The sequence below is a fragment of the Amblyraja radiata genome, chromosome 1 (genome assembly GCF_010909765.2).
Source record: "Amblyraja radiata isolate CabotCenter1 chromosome 1, sAmbRad1.1.pri, whole genome shotgun sequence".
In the NCBI taxonomy this organism is placed as follows: Eukaryota; Metazoa; Chordata; class Chondrichthyes; order Rajiformes; family Rajidae; genus Amblyraja; species Amblyraja radiata.
In genome coordinates this window covers 61214961-61229823 of record NC_045956.1, presented here as the reverse complement: position 1 = coordinate 61229823, position 14863 = coordinate 61214961, and the positions used below count along the sequence as shown (strand labels likewise).

The 14863-nt window shown below is 45.8% G+C and overlaps 1 long non-coding RNA gene across 1 annotated transcript in view; it reads left to right on the top strand.

The window, feature by feature from the left end:
• LOC116974309 overlaps positions 1–13705 on the top strand; it is a 152330-nt gene extending 138625 nt beyond the window's left edge. The window contains exon 3 of the long non-coding RNA XR_004412330.1: positions 13354–13705. This is a non-coding gene — a long non-coding RNA (uncharacterized LOC116974309). The remainder of the gene's footprint in view (positions 1–13353) is intronic.
• The last annotated feature ends 1158 nt before the right edge of the window (positions 13706–14863 follow it).

The following is a 14863-nucleotide window of genomic DNA, read 5'->3' as shown; positions in this document are numbered from 1 at the left end:
AATCATAGGAGTAGAATTAGGCCATTCAGCTCATTGAGTCAATGGAATTCAATCATGGCTGACCTACCTTTCCCTCTCAACCCCATTCTTCTGCCTTCACTGAGTAATTTGATGCCCTTACTTATCAAGAGCCTATCAATCTCCGCTTTTAAAATATTCAATGCCTCCACAGCCTTTTGTGCCAATAAATTTCACAGATTCACCATCCTCTGTCTAAAGATATTCCTCCTCATCTCCGTTTGAAAGGTACATCCTTTTATTCTAAGACTATGCCATTTGGTCCTAGACTCTCCCACCAGTGGAAACATCCTCTCCACAAATACTCTAACCAGGCCTTTCACTATTCAATATAAATAAAGGAAGATGTAAAAGGAATGAGTAATCATAGTCATACAATATGGAAACAGGTTCTTTGGCCCATCCATGCTGACCATCTAAGCTAGTCCCACTTGTCAGCATTTGGCCCATATCCCTCGAAACCTTTCCTATTCATGTACCTGTCTGGCTTTTAAATGCTGTTATAGTACCTGCCCAGCTATCTCCTCTGGCAGCTCGTTCCATATACAGGCTAGGACTACACTCCTTGGAGCATAGGAGGATGAGGGGCGATCTTATGGAGGTGTATAAAATCATGAAGGAATTAGATAGCGTAGATGCACAAAGTCTTCCAAAGATAGACACATAAAGCTGAAGTAACTCAGCGGGACAGGCAGCATCTCTGGAGAGAAGGAATGGGTGACGTTTCGGGTCGAGATTCTTCTTCAGACTCTGAAGATAAGGACGGAGCTTTAAGGTGAGAAGGAAAAAAAAGGAATCTGAGGAGCAACTTAGTCTCGACCCAAAACATCACCCATTCCTCCTCTCCAGAGATGCTGCCTCTTCCGCTGAGTTACTCCAGATTTTTGTGTCTATCTTCAGTTTAAACCAGCATCTGCAGTTCCTTCTTATGCACAAAGTCTTCTGCCCAGAGTTGATGAATCAAGAACCAAAGGACGGAGGTTTAAGGAGAGAAGGAAAAAAATAGGAATCTGAGGGCAACTTTTACATACAGAGGGTGGTGTATATGGAACGAGCTTCCAGAGGAAGTAGTTCAGGCAGAAACTATAACAACATTTAAAATGCATTTGGCCAGGAACATGTAAATTCGTACTTACAGCATCGCAGACCTGTAAACACAGTACATATAGATAATAAATAATAACCAAAACTTCAACACATGAAAGGACATACCTTTACAAATGAGATGAGGAAGATTTTCTGTAATCATTGCTATAGACGTCAGATAAGGCCAAGTCATTGGGTATTTTTAAAGTGGAGATTGATTAGTGAGGATGTCAAAAGTCATGGGGAGAAGGCAGGATATTGGGTTGAGAGCCATGATTGAATGGTGGAGTAGACTTGATGGGCCGAATGGCCTCATTCTGCTCCTATGAACATGGACTTAATAACCTTAATATTAATGCAACAATGCCCAAAGTCTTCAATGCAACAAAGGCCCTTCGGCCCAACTAGTCCATGCCAACCAAGATGATCCACTCACAATAGTCCCATTTGCCTGTGTTTGTCTCATATCCCTCCAAACCTTTCTTATCCATGTACCTGCCAAATATATTTTAAATGCTGTTAAAGTACCTGCCTCAACAACCTCCTCTGGCAGGTCGTTCCATATACCCACCATCCTGAGTGAAAAAGTTGCCTCTCAGGTTTCTAACAAATCTTTCTACTCTCACCTTAAACCTTTGTCATCTGGTTCTTGATTCACCTACTCTTGGTAAAATACTCTGTTCATTCACCCTATCCATTTCCCTCATGATTTTAGACACCTCTATAAATTCACCCCTCACACTCCGCTCCGAGGAATAAAGTTCTAGCCTGCTCAACCTCTCCCTATGGCCAGCGCGGAGAAGCAGCGCTGGTGTCCCGTCAGTCCAGGCAGGGCTGTAGGTTAACCCGGCGAGACAGGCAGAGTTGAGCTGCATTTAGCGCTGGATTGAGCCTCCGAAGCCTCGCGCGTGTGTGTGTGTGAGTGTGTGCATGCGCGTGCGGCCGCCAAAAAATTGTGTCCCCCCCTGTCCCCGGTCCCCTCCATATTTTGATAGTGAGTTATTTGCCTGGCAGGATGACCAAAATTGAATCCAATACTACAAGTGTGGCCGCAGGTAGTTTTGTGCTCTGGGTGTCTGGAACGTGCTGCCAGGGGTGGTGGTGGTGGAGGCAGATACGATAGTGGCATTTATGAGGCCTTTAGATAGGCACGTGGAAGTGCAGGGAATGGAGGGATATGGATATTGGGCAGGCAGATGAGATCAGTTCAGCCAGGCATCATGTTTGGCACAGACATTGGGTCAGTTTCTGTGCTGTGCTGTTCTAGTACTGCGCTGTGCTGTACTGTGCTACTGAGTCTGAAGAAGGGTCCCGACCCGAAACGCCACCCATCCATTTTCTCCAGAGATGCTGCCTGACCGTCTGAGTTACTCCAGCACTTTGTGTCTGGAGTAACTCAGGATTAAATAAAACGCACTGCAACAGATTTAACACAATTACATCAGCCAGGGACAGTGTGTGTATTTTTCGGATGGAAGACTATTCTGCCCATCCTGACCAGGGCAGTATGGGGCAGTAGATTTTGAAACTCTTAATTGAACCCACATTTCCATTTGTTCAGAACCTAGGAGAACAAGAATCCCGAGGTACAGGTCAGTCAGTCTCTCGGAAAGGATCTGACATTCAACTTTCAACACCCTTTACTCAATCCCCGTTGGTTTCATTGATGCAGAAAAAGCATCATAGAGTCATTATACATCACCGAATCAATCATACATACATACATACATACATACATCACGGAAACAAGTACTTTGGCCCAACTCATCCATACCGAGCAAGATGCCCCATCTAAGCTAGTCCTATTTGTCTGCATTTGGCACATGTGCCTCTAAACATTTCCTATCCATGTTCCCATCTCAGTATCTTTTAAATGTTGTGCCTATAACTGTTATCCCAGCTGCTATCATGCAACTGAACCATCCTAACAACAACTAGAGAGCTATCCTGAGCTATCATCTGCCTCATTGGAGACCTTCGTACTATCTTTAATTTTTCTTTACTGAACTTTATCTTGCACTAAACGTTATTCCCTTTATCATGTATCTGCACACTACACACAGTCTGAAGAAGGGTTTCAGCCCGAAACGTTGCCTATTTCCTTCGCTCCATAGATGCTGCTGCACCCGCTGAGTTTCTCCAGCATTTTTGTGTACCTTCGATTTTCCAGCATCTGCAGTTCCTTCTTAAACAATCTGCACACTGTGGACAGCTCAATTGTAATCAAGCATAGTCTTTCCGCTGACTGGTTAGCACGCAACAAATGCTATGTACTGTACCTCGGTACATGTGACAATAAACTAAACTAAGCTATGGGTTCACAAAGGGCTCTATCATCCATTTGTAAATGCCGGACAATCGTATTATGCTTTTAACTGAAGCCTGCACTTCCAGGAAACAGGAGGTCAAAGGTTAAAATCATAAAACGTGCTCTCAGAGATTCCCATAAAGTGAAAAAATAATCCTCAAGATCAATTGGAAACGAACTTGAGAAGGAACTGAATGATTTGGCCTCAAGGTCTATCCATGTACGCTGTCGCAAGAGAATGAAATCCCACCCAATGCCGAGAATGAACAGCCTTTTATTGCTGGATACATGCAAGAAATTAGTATGCTGTCAACCACTCAACATAATGCAGGTTAAATCTATCCTACCGCAACATTAATTTCTTTCCCCAGCAATGTTTTCTTTTGTGCAAAAAACAAAAGGAAAAAAAATTCCACCAAGCTTCAGCAGTGATCTTCAGAGAATGTTATCAGAATCGAGTTTTGCGCACTCTTAATTTTGTATAAATGCTTCAGTGCTCTCTTCAATAAAACCCTTCTGTTCACCTGCCTGTACATTCACTGATTCCATGTTGCACATTTCCCTGGAAGGCAGATAAAATGTAAATGGAATATTTTATCATAACACTGTTTGAGTGGGAAGTAGCTGTCTACAAATAGACAGAGGCAAGAAGGATCCTTAAAGCAATAACAAATATTCTAAAAAGGTAGACACAAGGAAATGCTGATGCTGGTTTAGAAAAGATAGACACAACGTGCTGGAGTACAGGGCCTGTCCCACGAGCATGCGACTGCATGCGGCAAGCACGACCAAACCGGAAGCGGGGGCTGCGCGGATGTCAAGTGATCCCCGTACAGGGCCTGTCCCACCAGCATGCGACTGCATGCGGCGAGCGCGACCAAACCGGAAGCGGGGGCTGCTCGGACGTCGAGTGATCCCGTGCGAGTTGACGTGAAGTTCGAGCGAAGTCCGCGGAAAGTTCGCGCTAGGCGTATGCCATCAAGACGCTGCGTACGGCATCAATGCGGCTGCGGGCCAACAGGCCGTTGTTGCGCGGAATTTTTGGACAGTGTCAGTTTTTTGGAGCCCCGCGTGATGTCGGGACCAGCTCCGCTCAACTCCATATGGCTCCGGCGATTGAAGTGGACCAACACCGCGAGGCCGTATGGCTCAAGCGACCACGTTAAGTCGCGCTTGCCGCATGCAGTTGCATGCTCATGGGACAGGCCCTTTAGTCAGTGGGTCAGGTAGTATCTCTGGAGAACAGGGATAGGCGACGTTTTGTGTCGTGACCCTTGGAGTCATGCAGTGTGGAAACAGGCCCTTCGGCCCAACTTGCCCACACCAGCCAACAAGTCCCAGCTATACTAGTCCCACCTACCTGCATTTGGCCCACATCCCTCCAAACCATATCCATGTACCTTCTTCAGAGGAAAGATTCCAACCCAAAATGTAGCCTATCCATGTTCTACAGAGATGTTGCCTGACCCGCTGAATGTTGGGTCAGGCAACATTCTAAAATGTTCATTTGTAGGATTGGTTATTAACTTGTTTGAGTTTAGCTTTATCAATGTAACATGTGCTGAGACACAGTGGCCATACAGAAATGAGATAGTCTATGGTGTGTCTTTGGTTGCACTGAAAAGTTTGGGCATTTTTGCATTAATATTATGGTTAAGTTCATGTCGTAGGTGCAGAAATAGGCCATTCGGCCCATCGAAACAATGCTGGAATTCAATCATGACTGATCTATTTTTCCCTCTCAACCCCATTCTCCTGCCTTATCCACAAAATCTTTGACACCCTTACTAATCAGGAACCTGTTAATCTCCACTTTAAATGGGCTCCATAGCCATCTGTGGCAATGAATTCCACAGAATCACCACACTCTGAATAAAGAAATTCCTCCACATCTCCTTTCTAAAGGTGCATCATACAGCAGAGAAACAATCCCTTTGGTTGAACTCATCCATGCGATAAAGAAGCCCCATCTAAACTCGTGGCATTTGGTTTAGCCCATATCCCTTTAAACCTCTCCTCTCCATGTACCTGTTCAAATGTCTTTTGTTGTTATAGTACCTGTCTCAACTACCTCCTCTGGCAGTATAAAAAACAAACTACACATGTTGGTTTACAAAGAAGGACACCAAGTGCTGGAGTAACTCAGCAAGTCAGGAGAACATGGATAGGTGACATTTCAAGTTGGGGACTATCCAGGGATGCTGTCTGACCTGCTGAATTACTGCAGCACTTTGTACCTCCTCTGCAGCTCATTCCATTTACCTACCATACTCTGAGTGACAATGTTGCTCCTGAGGTTCCTATCAAATCTTGCCTCTCTCACCTTAAACATATGTGCACTTGTTTTGATTCCCTTACGCTAGGTAAAATATTCTATGCATTCACTCTATCTATTCCATTCATGATTTTCACACCTCTATAAATTCACCCTCGGTTTCCTACACACCATGGAATAAGGTACCAGTCCGCCCAACTTCTCCCATAGTTCAGGCCCTCAAGTGCTGGCAACACTCTTGTAGTCCGTATCTGGAAAGAAGCAACACAGTGATGCAGCTGGTAGAGCTGCTGCCTCACATCGCCAGAGACCTAGTGTTCGATCCTGATCTCGGGTGCTTTCTGTGTTGAGTTTGCACCTTCTTCCTGGTTTCCTCTGGTTTCCTCCCACATCCCAAAGATGTGCGGATTTGTAGATTAATTGGACCCTAGTGTGTAGGGAGTGGATGAGAAAGTGGGATAACGTAGAACTAGTGTGAATGGGTGATCGATGGTCGGCGTGGACTTGGTGGACCGTCGGGCCTGTTTCCATGCTGTATCTTTTAATCAATCAATTACGACTTTGAAAAGAACTTTGGACAGTTGTATGGATAAGAAGGGTTATGCAAATGCAAATGTAACTATTCCAATATGCTGACTTGGTCGGCATGGATAAGTTGGGCCAAGGAGACTGTTGCCCAGCTATATCTTTCAGTCAATCAATAACGAATTTCAAAAGACTGGCAATGCAGTGGGTCCAGAGGAAGTTTACGAGAATGATCCCAGGAATGATTGTGTTAACATATGATGAGGTTTGACACCACTAGGCCTGTACTCGCTGGAGTTTAGAAGGATGAGGAGGGACTTCATTGAAACTTACCAAAAACCAAGGCCTGGATAGAATGGATGCAGAGAGGATGTTTCCGCTAGTGGGGGAGTCTAGGACCGGAGGCCATAGCCTCAGAATAAAAGGACATACCTTTAGGAAGAAGATGAGGAGGAATTTCTTCAGTCAGAGGGTGGTAAATCTGTGGAATTGATTTCCACTGAAGGCTGCGGAGGCCAGGTCAATGGATATTTTTAAGGCAGTGATTGATAGATTCTTGATTGCTTCCGGTGTCAGGGGTTACAGGGAGAAGGAAGGAGAGTGGGGTTGAGAGGGAAATATAAGTCAGCCATGATTGAATGGCAGAGTAGACTTGATGGGCTGAATGGCCTAATTCTGCTCCCATCCGTAATGAACATGAACTTATGACAATGAACGTGAACTTATGACATTTGGACTGATGTATTGATAAGAAGGATTTAAAGTGATATAAGCCAATTACAGGGAAATATAATTAGCCAAGTATGCCAACCTGGTCGGCACGGACAAGGCTTTTAAATAAGTTTATTGTCAGTTGTACCGAGGTACAGTGAAAAGATTTTTGTTGCGTGCTATCCAGTCAGCAGAAAGACTATACATAATTACAATCAAGCCGTCCACAGTGTACAGATACAGGATAAAGGGAACAACGTTTGGACAGATCTGAAAAGAGATTAAGAAAAGCTGTTGTTGGAGTAGAGGTTTGAGTGAGTGAAGCGATTGCAGTGACTGATTGCAGATCCGCTGCTTGGACCCGCACGCAGAGAGCCGCCTGGATTCGGCGCCATCTTGTCTCTCAAGATGGTAGACAGGTATGTTTCCGCGCTGTTCTCTATGTCTCCATGACATGGATTTTGCTTTTTTCAGCACGTTTTGACGATACGCTAAAAAAAGGAAATTTAATGTAAATTTGCTAACATGACTGTCTAACTCACAGTCTTTTAGGGAAATGAGATGTGAGTCAAGTGGGCAATGTTCCATCATTACCATAAATACATTAAATTCCAAACCCCTTGGTGCCACTAATTAAACAGCCTTTAGTAACACAATGTTCAAACATCATGGGAATACCATTACTGTTCACACCTTAACCTCAGAAACAATGCAGTACTGCAAAATGTAAGTGTGTTCCATGCTTAAACCAGCAGTGGATAAGAAGAGGGGATTTTAGTTACTTGGTTAAACATGCAAACAGGCTCAATAGCCCGCTGTTTCCACACTGGCCACCATGGCACCTGGTTTTACACTAATCCTATATCAACATTAGTCTGAAGGTAGGCACAAAGTGCTGGAGTAACTCAGAGGCTCAGGCAGCATTTCTGGAGAAAAAGGATGGATGACTTTTCAGGTCAGAACCCTTCTTCAGACTCATATTATTCAGACTGTAATATTAGTCTGTTGGTTGCTGGATAGGGCTCATAGAATCATACAGTGCGGGAAACAGGTTTTGCAAGGATGTTGCCAGGACTCGAAGGCCTAAGTTATAGGGACAGGTTATGCAGGCCAGGACTTTACTCCTTGGAGTGCAGGAGGGTGAGGTGTGATCTTGTAGACATGTATACAATTATGAGAGGAAATGCACACTTTTACCCAGAGTAGGGGAATCGAAAACCAGAGAACATAGGACGGAAAGATTTAATAGGAACCCAAGGGACTACTTTTTTTATACAAAGGGTGATAGGTATATGAAATGAGCTGCCAGAGGAGGTAGTTGAGGCAGGTAAGATCACTACATTTACAAAACACTTGGACAGGTACATGGATAGGATAGGTTTAGAAGGTTATGGGCCAAATGCTGGCAGGTGGGACTAGTGTAGATGAGCTATGTTGGTTGGCACAGGCAAGTGGGCCTTTGGTGATATTTTGAGTCAGAACCCTTATTCAGACTGAAGAGTAACTCACTGGGTCTGGCAGCATCTCCGTAGAGCATGGATAGCCTATGTTTCGGGTTTGGACCCTTCTTCAGACTGTGACTGAAGTCTTCGGACTGATTCTACTCCTATGACTTACGAACCTGTGGCTCTATGACTACACCCTGAGTGAAAATGTTGCCCATGAGGTCCCTCTTACATTGGTTAAGCAGCGAGCCCCAACTGTATTCCACTGTAATAATGTGTTTAATGTTGCATGTCGACTAGCAGGGTTAGGTCGCCCTGATTTAACTCTCAGGGTAAGCCCTGATCATAGGGAGGGAGGCCTGGTTTTGAATAAACACACTCGCATTGATTTCAGTGGAGTGATGTTATCACGCTGCAATCAGATAGCCCTGGTACAGGCAGCTAATTCATTTCAAGGGTTACAAGGACACAGCTGTCAATGTCAACAGTTAAAATCGCTAATAGCGGCTAATGGATGAGTTGAGTTAAATAAAAGAAAAAGGAGATTAGCTGTTCTCTCAAACCTTGGCCCCAGGGAGAGTCCTGTCAATCCACTGTGGAGGCTTGGTTCCATTGGACAGGGAATAGAGTGCAGGAATATACTGGATATCTCGGAGTGAAGTGATTTTACTCGTCGGTTGACATCATTTGGCAACCTTAGGCCATCTATTCAACAAGATTGACTGATTGAAAGAAACAGCATGGAAACAGTCCCTTGGCCCACTAAGACATACGGACCATCGGCCCTTTAGACTTTACTTCAGACCCGACTTTAGAGATACAGCTACGAATACACTACAATACAATACAATACAATTTATTTGTCACTTGAACCTCATAGAGGCTCAAATGAAATGTTGTTTCTACAGTCATACACACAAGAAAAAAAGACCCAAGACACAACACAATTTACACAGACATCCATCACAGCGCATCTCCTCCTCGCTGTGATGGAAGGCAAAAAAACTTATCTCTCCCCTGCACTCCCCATTCCCCTCCCGATGTCAGAGTCAAAGCCCCCGGCGGGCGATGGCAATTGTCCCGCGGCCATTAACGCCGCGCCGGGCGATGCAAGGCCACGCTCCGGGTCTTGTTGTTGGAGCCCCCAGCGGGCGCTAGCAAAGTCTCGCAGCCGTTGAAGCCGTGCCGGGCGATGTCAGGCCCCGCGGCAGGTACTCCTCGACCCCGCGACTCGGGCGGGAGAAGTCGCCGTTGCGGAAGCCCCGAAAAGCGGTCTCCCAGCAGGGACCCGCGGGCTCCCGATATCACCGTCCACCAGACCCGCGGCCGGAGCCTCCGAATCCCCGGGGGTCGGGCCACAGCAGCGCGCCACCACAGCTCCACCCGCTCCGAACTCGGCCAGCTCCGCGATGGTGAGCAGCTCCGCAGCTCCGCGACTGGAGCCCCAGGTCGCTCCTGCCGGAGGCCGCTCCACGTTGCAGCCCCAACGGACAACGGAGACCCGACAGGGAAAAGGTCGGGCTCTCCGTGCAGGGGAAAGATTTTAAACGTTTCCCCCCCCACCCCCCGCCCCCCCCACACACACACACACACACATACCCCATAAAAAATAAATAAAAACTACATTAAAACGGGACAAAAAATAACAAAAAGTCAGACGGACTGCAGAGGCCGCTGCGACGTGAGTCGCGCCGCCCACCATAATACACTAACACTATCCTACACAGTAGGGACAATTTACAATCTTACCAAAGCTAATTAACCTACAAACTTGTACGTCTCTGTAGTGTGGGAGGACACCAGAGCACGCAGGGAAAACCTAAGCAGTCACAGGGAGAGCAGGTTAAGTTTTGTTGGTTAATTGGCTTTGGAAAAAATTGTAAATTGTCCCTAGTGTGTAGGATAGTGCTGGTGTATGGAGATTGTGGTCAGTGCAGACTCAGTGGGCCAAAGGGCCAGTTTCTGCACTATATCTCCAAAATAAACTAAACTCAGCGGGTCTCTGGCGGCATATGCAGAGGGAATGGATGGACGATGGTTTGGGTCGGACCCTTCTTCAGGCTAGACAGATAACGTTTCAGGTTGGGACCCTTCTTTAGTTTATCCATTCCTGCCGTCGATACTGGCTGACCTGGTGAGTTCTTCCAACACTTAATGTATTAATGATTATTAATTTATTGTATTATTGATTCTTGTTAATTTATCTGTGCAGTACTGCATTAATGGACTATTAATCTGCAGCAAGAAATAATTTCATTGTACTGTTAAAACTCTTGATAATCAACTCTTGATGTGCTCATTTGGGTTCTCTGATTTAGAGCTGAGAAGGAAGATTACATTAGAGATATCATTCACCATCATCAAGGGCACGATGGGCTGAATGGCCTCCTGTGCCACAGAGTACTGTCATTCAATGATTCTATATACCGAGTAGCGGTTGGTGCAGTGGTGCAGCGGTAAAGTTGCTACCTTACAGCACCAGAGACCCTGATTCGATCCTGACTACGGGTGCTGTCTGTACGGAGTTTGTACGTTCTCCCCGAGACCTCCGTGGGTTTCCTCTGGGTGCTCCGGTTTCCTCCCACACTCCAAAGACATACAGTTTTGTAGGTTAATTAGCTCGGTAAAAATTGTAAACCGTCCCTAGTCTGTGGGGTAGTACTAGTGTCCGTGGTGATCACTGGTGGGCATGGAATTGGTGGGCCGAAGGGCCTGTTTCTGCGCTGTTTCTCTAAAGTCTAAAGTAAAGTAACAAGGTCAAGGGACTGAAGCAGCCGCCTACTTTCAGCTTCTGTTCTCAATCCAACAACTGATTTATTCTTCCAGTTGCCTCAACAGTTGGGTCACTTACTTAGTTAATTTTTTTCATTTATTCATGGAATGTGAATGTTATTGGGAAGGTGAGAGTTTATTGCTCCACTCGCCCTTGAATTGTTGTTGCCTGTGGAGTGAAAGCACTTCCACAGTACAGTTGGGCTGGGATTAAGATTCAGCTACAATAAAGGAACACTGATCTCTTTGCAGATCCGAGTGGTGTATATCAGCGGGGAGTCGGTTAGTATTCCAGTTGCACCTGTTGCCTTTGTCCTTGAGGTTAACAAAGGAGATAAAGGATAACGTTAAATTGAAAACTAAAATGGCAAGTGCTAGTAGTAGACTTTAAACATTTAGACTTTAGATTTTAGAGATGCAGCACGGAAACAGGCTCTTCAGCCCACCGAGTCTGTGCTGACCAATGATCAGCCCGTACGCTAGCACTATCCTACACACTAGGGACAATTTACAGAAGATAGACACAAAGTGCTGGAGTAACCCAGTGGGTCAGGCAGCATCTATGGAGAAAAAGAATGGGTGATGTTTTGATGTTTTGATGTTTTGTGTCAGAACTCATCTTTAATCAGACTTTACTGGATAAGTTGCACTAACCATTATTCATGTTATTCCCTTTATCCTGTATCTGTACATTGTGGGTGACTCAATTGAATCATGTATAATATTTCCGCTGTCTGGATAGCACGCAGTTCAAAGCTTTTCATTGTACCTTGGCACACGTGACAATAAACTAAACTAAACTAAAATTGTCCAAGACAGCGAAAAGAAAAAGACAGTGCTATAAACAAGATATTTGTACAATAAACCCAAATTTAAAACGCTCATGATAGTTCAAGAGGTGGTCCATAGTGTTCCATTGCCAAGGCAGGATTATAGTTGTGCAGGTTCGTTCAAGAACCTGATGGTTGTAGGAAAGCTGCCGCCTTCTTGAGGCAGCACTTGGTGTCAATGCTTCCGACGGTGGGGAGGGTTGTGGCTGCGATGGCTGAGTCCATCACTCTTCCGTTTCAATTTCTTCTTTGGAGCAAAAGAGGGTGAAGATTTGCAATGTTAGTGTCAGAGTCCTACAGCACAGAAAAAGGCCCTCCTGCCCACCTGCACCCTTAATTATCCATTTACACTAATCCTATGTATCGGTCTTTGCTCTGTGGCTTTCAACGTCATGATAATCCAAATGCTTATCTCAATACTTGTAAATATATGGAGAGGAACGGTTTAGAGGGCTTTGGGCCGAATGCAGACAAATAGGACTAGTCCAGGATGGGCCGAATGCTGACCAAGATACCCCATCTAAGCCAGTCCCATTTGACCACGTTTGGACCATATCCCTCTAAACTTACAGTCATAGAATCAAACAGCATTGAATGTGGCCCTATGGTCCAACTCATCTAAGCTACCCAAGGTTACTGCAGAGAATCATCTTAAGAATGTTTGACTGCAATTCCTTTCCAGTCAATGAAAAGACTACATATGATTACAATCAAGCCGTCCACAGTGTACTGATACAGGATTAAAGGGAATGTTTAGTGCAAGATAAAGTCCAGTAAAGTCCAATTAAAGATCGTTCAAAGATTAAGTTTCCTTTTAAAGATTTAACTATATTTACATATAGAGGTCTATATTCATTGTGTATTTTGACACTGGTCTCATATTAGGTTATACCTGTCATTAATGCAATCCTGTTATTAATGTATCAATACCATTGTTATGTTTATCATTATTCTTTTTGCTCTGTTTTTTATGTTTTATTTTTGTTTGTTTTTAAAAAAAAACAATAAAAATATAAAATAAAAAAATAAAATAAAAAAAAGATCGTTCACCAATGTGATAGATGGTGGATAGACACAAAATGCTGGAGTAACTCAGTGGGACAGGCAGCATCTTTGTAGAGAAGGAATGGGTAACGTTTCGGGTCGAGACCCTTCTTCAGAGATGGTATTTCATGACCGCTCTCTAGTTGGTGGTAGGATGTAAGAAGCTGTCCCAGAATCTGGAGGTGTGTGATTCTCATCCGGAACGTCACCCATCCATCTTCTCCAGAGATGCTGCCTGACTCACTGAGTTACTCCAACACTTTGTGTGTGTCTTCTGTTTGTTTTTTGTTTTGTGTTTGTTGGAAGCGACCATAATGTTCTATTCTTCTCTCTCTGCAGCTGAGCCCAGCCATTATGGACACTCTTCTGAAGGGGACCTTCAATGCTACCTTATATAATCCACTCCTCAATCCACCACAGACTCCGAGGCATCCCGACCCCCCACTATTCCAGGACCTGTGACATCCATCTGACCATCAAACCACATCAGACATTAAGTATGGATACACAAAGCCCCTATAAACTCTGCATTTGCTGTGTTCATCTTTCCTACTGTTGTTTTGCCTGTTAATTTTAATTAATGTCAAAGAGTAGTGGGCATAGATAGATATAAAGTGAAAGGGTAAAATTTTAAGGGAGACTAGACCAAGTGGGACCCGTTGGGTCCCTGTCACGCGGGAGCCCTGGTTCCCCAATGCAACCCATTCCCTAACGCAATATTCCACCACTCACCCATAGCCCCCATGGGAGGACTGGTCCCCCAACGCAACTGTTCCCCAAAGCAATATTCCACTACTCTTTTGATTAGATAAATATACATATATTGAGGGCGAGAGAGTAAAGTTGTCGCGCTATTGAGGAGGAGAAAGCGGGGAGGGAAGGAGACAGAGGGGGGGAAGAGAGAAGGAAGAGGGGGAGAGTTGGAGAGGAGAGAGGGGACAGGGGGAGGGAGAAAGAGGGAGAGAGAGAGAAGAAGGAGAGGAGAGGAGAGGGGAGGACAGGAGAGGAGGGGACAGGAGAAGGGAGCGAAGGGGAGGGGAGGAGAGGAAGGGAGGAATGGGGAGGAGTGGGAGGAGAGGGGAGGACAGGAGAGGGGAGAGTAGGGGAGGACAGGAGAGGGGAGAGGAGGGGAGGACAGGAGAGGGGAGAGGAGGGGAGGACAGGAGAGGGGTGGACTGGAGCAGGGAGAACAGGAGAGGGGAGAGGAGAGGAGGACAGGAGAGCGGAGAAGGGGGAGGAGGGGAGAGGGGGGGAGAGGAGCGGAGGTGAAGGGAGGAGAGGAGAGGACAGGAGAGGGGAGGACAGGAGAGGGGAGGGGAGGAGAGTTGGAGAGAGGACAGAGTGAGGGATCGTGGGACCAAAATGCAACCATAACTTGATGAGCAACCCCTTCAGATATTGATAGGCAGAGGTGGAAATCCTGTAGGGAACGGGGGGCCACGCCCCCCCCCCCCCTGCTTTGAGAGGTGCATGTTTTGTAATACAGACTTTATCAGACGCTTTCTAAGGGCTGAATCGGCCCGTTGGCGGGGCCTTAAAATCGAACTGCTGCATCGAGGCGATCGAGTCTCCCGATGTTGAAGCCCCCGCAGGCCAATGAAAGGCCCCGCGATCGGGTCGATTCAAGCCCCACGATTCGGATCGGACGAAGCTGCTGTTGCTGGAATTCGAAGTCGGTCACCAACCAGGTCAGCGTCCGATGTTACTGTCCACAGGGCCCACGGCCGAAGCCTCGCATGTGTGCGCGGCCGCCAAGAAATATGTGTCCCCCCCCCATGTTTTGATAGTGATTTCCGTGCTTGATAGAGGAGCAGCAACCTCGTAACCTTTGGCAACATCCCATTGTGAT